This window comes from Zootermopsis nevadensis, unplaced genomic scaffold (genome assembly GCF_977971745.1).
Source record: "Zootermopsis nevadensis isolate Lab colony 2312 unplaced genomic scaffold, Znev_1.0 Znev_ptg000002l, whole genome shotgun sequence".
In the NCBI taxonomy this organism is placed as follows: Eukaryota; Metazoa; Arthropoda; class Insecta; order Blattodea; family Termopsidae; genus Zootermopsis; species Zootermopsis nevadensis.
The window spans coordinates 22,170,788-22,182,388 of NW_028259134.1; the positions used below are offsets into that span (position 1 = coordinate 22,170,788).

An 11,601-nucleotide genomic window follows, 5' to 3' on the forward strand; every position below is an offset into this window, starting at 1 on the left:
CCATATGAACAGGATCCTTCCATCCTTTTCTCGGACTGGGACCTGTTCATATACGTTCTTGGCAGATGATCCAGAAGTGGTTTGCCATTGCCTTCTTCTGTGTGTGTGTGAATGGAGTAACTGTTGGGATGCCACGGAGGAAAACTCCGTGTTGCCTAGACCACGGCCTTGCCCAACACAAGTTATAAATTCGGGCACCGCCGGGAATCGAACCCGAGACCCCAGGATTACAAGGCCAGCGTCTTTCACATTACTGAACACAAAAAATAAATATTGAAATAAAAATAGATGAGGTAGATTTAAAACACAGATGAGTGTCACAAAAAATCACTTCATCTGGAAGCCAGAAAACAGGTTTCAGATGCAATTACAGCCCTGTCACCAACAACTGCGTATCTCTCGTTCCCGAGTGTGTACAAATTAAAACCGCGGATACATGAAACCAAATGCCGCGGTTACCAAGTGACCGCAGTCATCGTAACAAACCTTTGGGGTCCTACAGACAGGCGTGGCGACAGAACAACGATCCTCTTTCTACACAGCAGATTAAGGCAACGGTAACGCTATCGACTTGTACTCGAGAGATGTCAACTTCGAGATTCGGTTGGATTATTCGGTTTCCTGGTGAGGAATACAACATACAAATAGGCCACGGACATCAATTTTAAAATCCTTGCCTAGTACTTATCAATGATATTACAATTTTACCTAATGGACGTCATACGACCTCTGTAGTTGAAACAGCGTCGCTGAAAAATAAAAATTAATGTAGGATGCAAGTACACCCCCCCCCAAAAAAAAAATGTCAGATGCGTGAGAAAACTGTTTCAAGACAGTCTTCCCAGACAATATGACGTCCCGACGACATATCTCACAGGATCGGCAACTTGTCGTACACATGCGTACTGCGTGTAATCTGAAGGAATTTGTGCTGGGAGGCATAAAATTATTCTTTCTGAGACTAGAGAATCACATGTCTTCACTCTTCAAAGCCCAGTGGTAACTATACGTAACTAAAGCTCTAACAGTCAAAATATTTACCATAAATTCCAGTCTGTATTTGTTCACGCAAGAACCACTCAAGCTGATAACCCCAGAAGCTGGAAACCATTTTCACATAAAATGTACGATTTTAAATCACTTGTAGAGAATCATTCCAATGTTAAGAGCTTATTGATAGGACGGTCTACAGCAGTGGTCTTCAACCTGGGGTACGCTACCCCCGGGGGTACCCGAAGACATCGTGGGGGGTACGTGAAATTTAAAAAAATATATATTATTTTATGATAAACACTGAATAATCAGTAACGTAATTTATTTAATTTATTTTAGATGTAGATTATATACTATGTATAACTTGAATTATACACCAACGACTTTGGGGGGTTAAAAGTTGAAGAGAAATTATATCGGGGGGTACGCGAAGACATCTTAGGGGGTACGTGAAATTTAAAAAAATATATATTATTTTATGATAAACACTGAATAATCAGTGATGTAATTTATTTTATATGTAGATTATATACTATGTATAACTTGAATTATACACCAACAACTTTGGGGGTACAAAGTTGAAGAGAAATTATATCTGGGGGGTACGCGAAGACATCTTAGGGGGTACGTGAAATTTAAAAAAATATATATTATTTTATGATAAACACTGAATAATCAGTGATGTAATTTATTTTATATGTAGATTATATACTATGTATAACTTGAATTATACACCAACAACTTTGGGGGTACAAAGTTGAAGAGAAATTATATCTGGGAGTACGCGAAGACATCTTAGGGGGTACGTGAAATTTAAAAAAAATATATATTATTTTATGATAAACACTGAATAATCAGTGATGTAATTTATTTTATATGTAGATTATATACTATGTATAACTTGAATTATACACCAACAACTTTGGGGGTACAAAGTTGAAGAGAAATTATATCTGGGGGGTACGCGAAGACATCTTAGGGGGTACGTGAAATTTAAAAAAATATATTATTTTATGATAAACACTGAATAATCAGTAATGTAATTTATTTAATTGATTTTAGATGTAGATTATATACTATGTATAACTTGAATTATACACCAACAACTTTGGGGGTACAAAGTTGAAGAGAAATTATATCTGGGGGTACGCGAACAAAAAAGGTTGAATACCACTGCTCTAGAACATCGTAAAATAGCAAACACAGGAACAAGCCTATGAGACATAGTAAGAAGCCAGACATTCGGACCAGAATCTTACACGGTTCGTCACTAAATTGGATCAAATGTCACTATGGAAGCCTTAGAACCACGCATAAACCGACTTTAGCAGCAGTGTCCAAAGTCCGCCACGTTAGACAAGGTTACTTCTGGCACAGAACGGAAGAATGAACCAGACATTTTCCTGGACGCCTGATCTGCAGGCAAGAAACGTCATTTGGAAAGAAATCCACTTTTATTTTCGATTTAAAAACGACCTATGTTATTATGACAAAAACACTGTCCCGTTGCTTATGGTAATGACGCTGCCTCAACTATTAACGTTACATAGCAACAAATAAGATATTATAAATGAATAGGGAGACATGTGGAAGGAAACGGTCATGATACAGTCCTTTAAAGCAAAGTGGTAACTGTATGTACCACCTTTTATAACAACCAGCACTGGAATTCTGAATTATTCTTATGGTACATTCACTGGTTTCGTAAAATTCTCTGAATTAATAGCGGATTATTTCAAAGACCAGTTAATCTTTTAAAAAAAGAGTAAAGACGTCCCGCTACACGCCATATAGGCGCTTGGGGGGGGGATGGCCACGATTTACTCCCGGGAAAGGACCCAGGTACCCACTGGACGGGAGGCTGGGTGGACCCCAGAGGAGGTCTAGACGCAGGGGCTGGAGGAAAAATCCTCAGCCTCCGTCGGGGTCGAACCCCGGTCGTCCAGTGCTCGGTCAGTCACAAAACTGACTAAGCGAGATCGTTACCAGTTTCAAGGTGCTCGCCTGGAGAGACAGTAACACCCTCTGAGTATCCTCACCGAGATTAGAACCTGTTACCTTCAGAATAAGAGAACGAAAGACCCGCCAGCCGCTGGAACACTCAAAGGTACCGAACGCCCAAGAACGCAACTCGATGAAGGCGTCGTTAATAAACATCTGTCTGAGACAGACTGGTGCAGCAGTACGCCATGCCTTCTCGTCACCCCGGAATCAGCGTGTTGGATGATTTAACTCGGACGGAATGCGACTCTCAGCTTCGCAGCACACATCACGTCACGCCAGAGACCAATGACGGAGTCACATCTAAACGTGCGTCAAATGCCTAATTTCACCAGCTCAAAATTCCTTAAGGTTCGCTCTTAGCTCCGTGCTTTACTCCAGTCTGACTTTAATTACATCTCAATGAGTCATTAAGTTTGTTCCCTCCCTTACGACGAAGCCTTAAAAAATCCCTTGTAGAGAATAATGCCGTCACTGCTGCCATCTACATTTCGATTTTTATCGTGGTTTTCAGTCTTTACAAGCCAATTACGGGACAGTGCCTCCAAATAGGCCACGACAGTCTCTTTCTAAATCAGGAGTCGTAAATACGAAGAATTTTCAGAAATTCCACGGCGAAAACAGGTACGTTGACAAATTTCTTGTTTGAAAATTTAATTAATGATTAACATCAAATTGATTCTTTAACTATTGAGTCAAGTCGGGCCACCCCAAAAGTTCGCCTTCAGAGCTCCCTGTCTATCTCAAAGCGTCAAGACGTCACAGACTATTGACTGTTATACCCAAGCATCATTTTCTACAGACATATAAAGACGTGGAGGTATAACTCCACGTATTCGTAACCTCGGAACTAGACGGAGATTAGTCTCATCTAGACGCTCCGGGTCACGTTGCCCCCTAGAAAATACCCTCGCGTAATTCTATGTAATTACATGTTTTTTTTTATATATCTTAATGACAAATCAAACAATTTCAAAATTTAAAACAACTGCTCACATACAAATCAATGCGTCTGCTGTCCTGTAGCTATAAAGTGCGTAGCGAAGTTAATCATGAACACGGCGATGCAATGGCCCGTGTTACCTAACCGACCGGAAATGCCAGATCTAATTACACATGTTGGCATTGCTGGTTTGCACTGGTGTAAGGATATGCTATAGGCAAAGTTATAAACTGTATCGGTCTAAAGCTACGTACTGGTACAAGGCATTATTAACCAATTCGTCTTTGTAATGACGACGAGTCGCGCTTTCTTTGAGGTAGGGATTATTTTCTGGTCGCCATGACAACGTCACATCGTCTATTCCGTTGAAGGTCCTTGTTCGGCCGTCCCATCCGTGTATAAAAAATCGCATCAAAGCGAAACATTCACAAAATGAAAAATCTAAAGGCGAAAGAATTCGAACGCCTTGATTTCATTCTGTCTTCAACTCTTTTACCAATTTCTCTCAGTTCCCGCTCTCTAGTTTATACCTTGTTTGTAACTGGTTTGTATTTGAATTTAAGAAAAGAAAAAAAAAATGCAAATGACTCATAACGGACATAATTCGAAAATATCTTAGGTTTATCAAGTTTTCTGTTATCGATAATTGTCTCGAAACGAAACCTACTCCAAGTCACGATCTGACACGCAATTTTTAAAACGATACTGCACAAATGTTTTCCACCAAATTAACCAGCCATTCGATTCGGATTTTTTTTATTTTAACAACGTTCCTCCGTATCGTAACAGCCAAATAATTGCATGCTGTCTAGTCGTCACTCAGTCAGCCAACTCAACCGAACACAGAAGAAAAAATTCTCTGCGCAAGTTACGAAGAAAAAATATTTTCCTTGTGATTCCCATACCATTTATAATTAAATATAAACTGATAAACGGCGAGTTTAAGTGGCTGACTGAACCACAAGACGATTAAACTGTCACATGTCGAAACGTGAACTTTGGCGCTTAAAAGTTTCCTAAATTCTTTAATGTCCCGCCTTCTTTCAACAATCTATAGCTCTTGATTGCGTATTTATGTGATTATTTCCTTAAACAGCGTTAACCAGTTGATCTTTGTAATGGTGAAGTGTAGTGTTTTCTTCGCGGTACGGACTGAATTCTTAAATATTTTTAGACGCGATCAGTTGATTTTGTAATGGTGAAGCCTTGTGTTTTCTTCGCGGTACGGACTGAATTCTTAAATATTTTTAGACGCGATCAGTTGATTTTGTAATGGTGAAGCCTTGTGTTTTCTTCGCGGTACGGACTGAATTCTTAAATATTTTTAGACGCGATCACTTGATTTTGTAATGGTGAAGCCTTGTGTTTTCTTCGCGGTACGGACTGAATTCTTAAATATTTTTAGACGCGATCAGTTTATTTTGTAATGGTGAAGCCTTGTGTTTTCTTCGCGGTACGGACTGGATTCTTAAATAGCATTTACATGAGCGTCGGCTTCAGACAGGAAACGAACTGACAAGCCTCTTCAATTCGGAAGCAAAACCAGAATGTGTGACTGGATAAAAGCGACCATTCCATCACGACAGATTATACCCGTGGGGAAACACGCACATTTCAGAACACGAGGAAGTGACCCGAAGCATGACGGACGCGAGATCAGACGGACGTGTACAGGCTGCCTAAAAAATGTACGACAGCCATTGGAATCTGTCCCATGGGATATGCAGTGTCCCAGAAACTCCCACTATTCCAATTCTCAGCCTACAGAGACTACTGACAATCCTTTCGTGTGTTTCCTCAGTCTTAAAACAGACCACAGCCGCTTCTCTGCATATGAATTACAGTTCATAATTCGCAAATTATTCTACCATTGGATTCCACATGACCAATCAGGATAAATAAATTGACTCAAGAAATCACGACTGAAATAGGAGTTTTTTGGGGGGTGATAAACCTTCGGAACCCATGAGAACGGGAAATTTCTAGACAGGCCTAAGTAGAACAGCTTTCTCCCACCTAACAGTGGAGTTGGTAATGCTTGGTGACCTGTAAATAAAAATTGAGGAAACAAAGTTGGGAACACTGCAAATAAGGCAGAGTTGTATCAAAAGAGTAGGTTGAAATCTGCGATTCGAATGGACAACGTAGTATTAACTACAAAGCCACAGACCAGATGAGAAGAGACAGGAAGGCAGCTTTCCAAACCGAGACTCAGAAACAGGTTTAAACCTCAACGATCACGAAGATGAAGAAAGAAAGTGCGGTTCTGAAGAATGACGTTGCAACTCTCCTCACCCTTGTTACCGTGACCCACTGTGCTCCAGTTCGGGGCCTTCGAGCGATAAAGAGTCGTACAGAAAGAAATTCCACCCACTTTGTACGAAAACTGTCGTACCTCAACGTGCAAAAGAACGGAACACACTCTGCTTCCGCGAGAATATGATACCATCTCAAACAAACAAATAAATAATCGATGAAAAACAATGAAAATCTTTTAAATGACCCGTTTGTTCTAACTGTACAACATCCGATGATCTGCCGACATGTACCTCATGACCGCAACCAAACAACTGAACTGTGTCCTGGGTCAACCAAATTCACATCCGGAACGAAATTTGTACTCCGGAGATATCTGGTTCGAACCTGTGAAGAATCCGGTGATTCACTTAAGTGTTTTTTTTTTAAAAAAAAAAACAGGGCCCTATCCTGTGAGTCAATTTGAATTCAGTCCATAGCTACAAATTCTATTTCTCCAAGATCCATATTAATATTATCCTCCTTAGATTTATCTTACTCTTGCATTCTACACGTTCGACCTCCATACTCCGACTTGTTACATCTCGTGACTCGCGGAAACCTCCATCAGAAAGGACTTCTTCGACACGTTACTCTCAGTGACATCAGGAAACGTCGATGGGGGGGGGGGGGCTGATGTCTCGGGGATGCGCTGAGTGACCTTGACCCGAATACACGAAGTCACTACCCAACCAACAAGAAAGTACTGAGAGACGCTCTCTTCAATGATATTACCGAGTATAGTTTCAGTCCAGTCCACATTTCATACCGATTCTTGGCTAGAATATCACTTTATGCTGATACAAATCCACTGCACAGCGATCAGAAATAACTTTCCTTTTGTTATTTGAAATATTGAACATTACAAAATGTTCTTTCAAACAGACGCTGGTTTTCCAGAAGCAATGCGATCTTGTTGGTGATTATCAACATTTCGGATTTACCTCAAGATTGAGGCGATAAGTTCCTACGAAACGATACGATCTAACCCCAGTTCTACATGAGTCCACAACCCATAAAATACACTCGACATATTCACATCAGTGAGAACCGAAAAATCTAAACAATGGCAGATCTTAACGAGGTCTACATTTTCCGTCTAGAGAGACGAATAAACGCATTATAAACGTCAGTGCAGCCAACATCCCGGCGCGTATTCGGAACGGCTTCCTCCCGAATGTAAGTCAGAATAGTTTCAGTTCAGTTAACCTTCTACTGAGCTCCTTCCGTTGACTGTACGAGTCTCCACTATCCGGGTACAATCGCGTCGCGAGTTGATACGGTGTCATTAAGGCCACACAGTTCGTTAACTTCTTACGCAAAGCACGAAGGGGTCCCGATATCTGGCTGTTCTTCAACAGCCATTAAACGTTTAACGGAAGTAAAGATTTGCAAATCGATAAATATAACATCGGCCGGGCCAACCTTCGACCCACCTGCCACAACAGGAAACGGCTGCTCGCTGTCAGGATCCGGTCTCGCATTGTTGCTACATTACCGATTGTTATCAGTCTATGGAACTATACTAGCGTGCCCTGAGTTGCCACTCTCGCATTGTTGCAAAGATACCAAGAGTTATCATGCTCTTTGTTGCTAAGAAATCCATTGTTGCCTCCCGGATAGAAGTCGTCTAACTCACACGAAGACTAACTATCCTGTATCATTTTCATGCCTTGTCGTATTAATTGCATGATAAATCGTGGAGTCCGGACATGCTCATTGGAGCATAATATTTAAAGGAATCCCCCGAGGCCTTGACTTGGGGTGGGAACGCAAAGGAAAAAGTCTCAATACAAAGATTTTGTGATAACTAAGACGGTCCTTCGTTTGATAGTTTGTTAATCAGCCGGTCTCTTTAGGCCATGTCAGACATTTCAACAGCCTATTAGCTGCATTTTAGGATGTATCCGACTTCCTGTAAAATACACCGACGCGCAAAATATGGTTCGCGAGTCGCATCATAAGTGGATCATGATTTGAGGTCCTATAAATGCATTCAAGTCTTGCAATTTCACGCAGATAAAGTTTTTTCAAGCCGGGCTCCAGAAATAAACTCTACATCCGCTAGCACTTTCAAAATCCACCCACATAATCACCCAGCATACAAATAATCAACGTTTGGCGTGTTAACTTGTTCAATGCCACGTGAATCCTCGTGCCTTTCCCACACAGGACAGTCGTAGGCTGTTTCCGACAAGGCAGGATCACGCAATAATACCCTATCACGAGAAGCTATCCCGTGAACGGTGAGATGCTACGTAATTTGATGCTGGAAACCACTGACATGATTTCAATGACTTTCAAAGCTCGGCTCCCATGGTTCAACGTGTCTCTTGAGAATGCGATATACGACCAATCCTTTAAGAACTGAATTTCCGAACAGCCACTGAAATACAACACCGCCAATGGACCGCATATTTAATTAATCCACTTCAAATCTTCACAGCCTGTTTCAGCAAGATTAATTTTAACAGCATCGAGGTACAGAACAACGCGGTTTTGTGTCGGTTTTAGTGTTACCAGTTATTTGTTCGAGTTTGTTTATTGATTTAACGACAATGTTCGTATCTCGGAGTAACTGATTTTTGTGATGAAAAAACAGCGTATACGTTATTCAGAATACAGAATGTTAAATCGCAAGACAATGAGAGTGACACTAAATGTTTGAAGTCGAGAGAGATAGGTAAGGATAGCAGAAGAGGAGATTTTTTTCAAAAATAAAATTGGAGGGGGAGAAGTGAGAGACACTTCGATTTCTGGGGAGGGGGGAGAAAGAGAATCTTATAATTAGAAGGTCCCCAGACAGTGTCCGCTCGTCGTTCTGGTAAGGATAACGTAAGAGTGAAGACGATTGGGCGATAATTAGGTACAGTTTGCTAGCAGAAAGGACGGACGCTCGTCTGAATAATATATAAGAATCCAGCCCGTACCGCGAAGAAAACACTACACTTCACCATTGCAAAGATCAACTGGTTAACCTTGTTTAAGGAAATAATACGACTAAAACGCTAATTAACCTTTGGAGCCGAAGCTCTTTCAAATGAAACTTAAGAATCCAGTCCGTACCGCGAAGAAAACACTACACTTCACCATTGCAAAGATCAACTGGTTAACCTTGTTTAAGGAAATAATACGACTAAAACGCTAATTAACCTTTGGAGCCGAAGCTCTTTCAAATGAAACTTAAGAATCCAGTCCGTACCGCGAAGAAAACACTACACTTCACCATTGCAAAGATCAACTGGTTAACCTTGTTTAAGGAAATAATACGACTAAAACGCTAATTAACCTTTGGAGCCAAAGCTCTTTCAAATGAAACTTAAGAATCCAGTCCGTACCGCGAAGAAAACACTACACTTCACCATTGCAAAGATAAACTGGTTAACCTTGTTTAAGGAAATAATACGACTAAAACGCTAATTAACCTTTGGAGCCGAAGCTCTTTCAAATGAAACTTAAGAATCCAGTCCGTACCGCGAAGAAAACACTACACTTCACCATTGCAAAGATCAACTGGTTAACCTTGTTTAAGGAAATAATACGACTAAAACGCTAATTAACCTTTGGAGCCGAAGCTCTTTCAAATGAAACTTAAGAATCCAGTCCGTACCGCGAAGAAAACACTACACTTCACCATTGCAAAGATCAACTGGTTAACCTTGTTTAAGGAAATAATACGACTAAAACGCTAATTAACCTTTGGAGCCAAAGCTCTTTCAAATGAAACTTAAGAATCCAGTCCGTACCGCGAAGAAAACACTACACTTCACCATTGCAAAGATCAACTGGTTAACCTTGTTTAAGGAAATAATACGACTAAAACGCTAATTAACCTTTGGAGCCGAAGCTCTTTCAAATGAAACTTAAGAATCCAGTCCGTACCGCGAAGAAAACACTACACTTCACCATTGCAAAGATCAACTGGTTAACCTTGTTTAAGGAAATAATACGACTAAAACGCTAATTAACCTTTGGAGCCAAAGCTCTTTCAAATGAAACTTAAGAATCCAGTCCGTACCGCGAAGAAAACACTACACTTCACCATTGCAAAGATCAACTGGTTAACCTTGTTTAAGGAAATAATACGACTAAAACGCTAATTAACCTTTGGAGCCAAAGCTCTTTCAAATGAAACTTAAGAATCCAGTCCGTACCGCGAAGAAAACACTACACTTCACCATTGCAAAGATCAACTGGTTAACCTTGTTTAAGGAAATAATACGACTAAAACGCTAATTAACCTTTGGAGCCGAAGCTCTTTCAAATGAAACTTAAGAATCCAGTCCGTACCGCGAAGAAAACACTACACTTCACCATTGCAAAGATCAACTGGTTAACCTTGTTTAAGGAAATAATACGACTAAAACGCTAATTAACCTTTGGAGCCGAAGCTCTTTCAAATGAAACTTAAGAATCCAGTCCGTACCGCGAAGAAAACACTACACTTCACCATTACAAAGATCAACTGCTTAACCTTGTTTAAGGAAATAATACGACTAAAACGCTAATTAACCTTTGGAGCCGAAGCTCTTTCAAATGAAACTTAAGAATTCAGTCCGTACCGCGAAGAAAACACCACACTCCACCATTACAAAGATCAACTGGTTAACGCTGATTAAGGAAATAATCGCTGTTTAGAGTAACAATTATACTAAACACATAAACACAAACTGCCGTGTACCGCATTGTTGAAGGTAGTTCCCGCTAGGTTTCAACGGAGCGATTAATAATGAAATAGCGAATATTTACGTACTTATATATCCCCAGTGCAATATTTCGCACTCCTATCTCCGATGATTCACTGTTTCTATCAATCACACCGAAAGTCGCAGACAATTTTCGCACGACCGCCATGTTACTATTTCATAGCCTGTAAAAAAAAATCCATAATTTTCAGAAGCCTGCATCACAGTTCCCACCTCAGAAGTTTGTGCGTCGATTGTGGAATATTACGAAGTATGAATTTGGCGTGGGTTCCGATTGCATTCCGTTTACGTGCGGACAGACATGATCAGCCCCCAGAGACATGCATTCCTGCGACGAAAAATAAATCATCGTAACATTAAAGTAGAGAACGCCTTGACTCGCTTAAATACACATTCTTACGAACAAAGTTTCATAAAAATTGAGATAAAGACGTGTATAAACAACTACTCCATTTTGTTAAACAAATCGTAGCCCTTGATAACAGCTCCATTCTGATCCTTGAAGCACATGGCATACAAAACACACGTGTTTACTCAGAAGTTATTTATATTGTTGTTTTTCTCAGAAGGCATTGAACATCACTAGCAGTCAGTGAGGGGTAATTTATCCAAAAGGAACGGAGTTTATGAGACCCCCTATGGTCTATGTTCTATCACGAGGCC

The 11,601-nt window shown here is 40.4% G+C and overlaps 1 protein-coding gene across 3 annotated transcripts in view; it reads right to left on the reverse strand.

Annotated features, from left to right (window-relative positions):
* ASPP (Ankyrin-repeat, SH3-domain, and Proline-rich-region containing Protein) overlaps positions 1-11,601 on the reverse strand; it is a 211,357-nt gene that overhangs the window by 198,494 nt on the left and 1,262 nt on the right. The window lies entirely within an intron of this gene.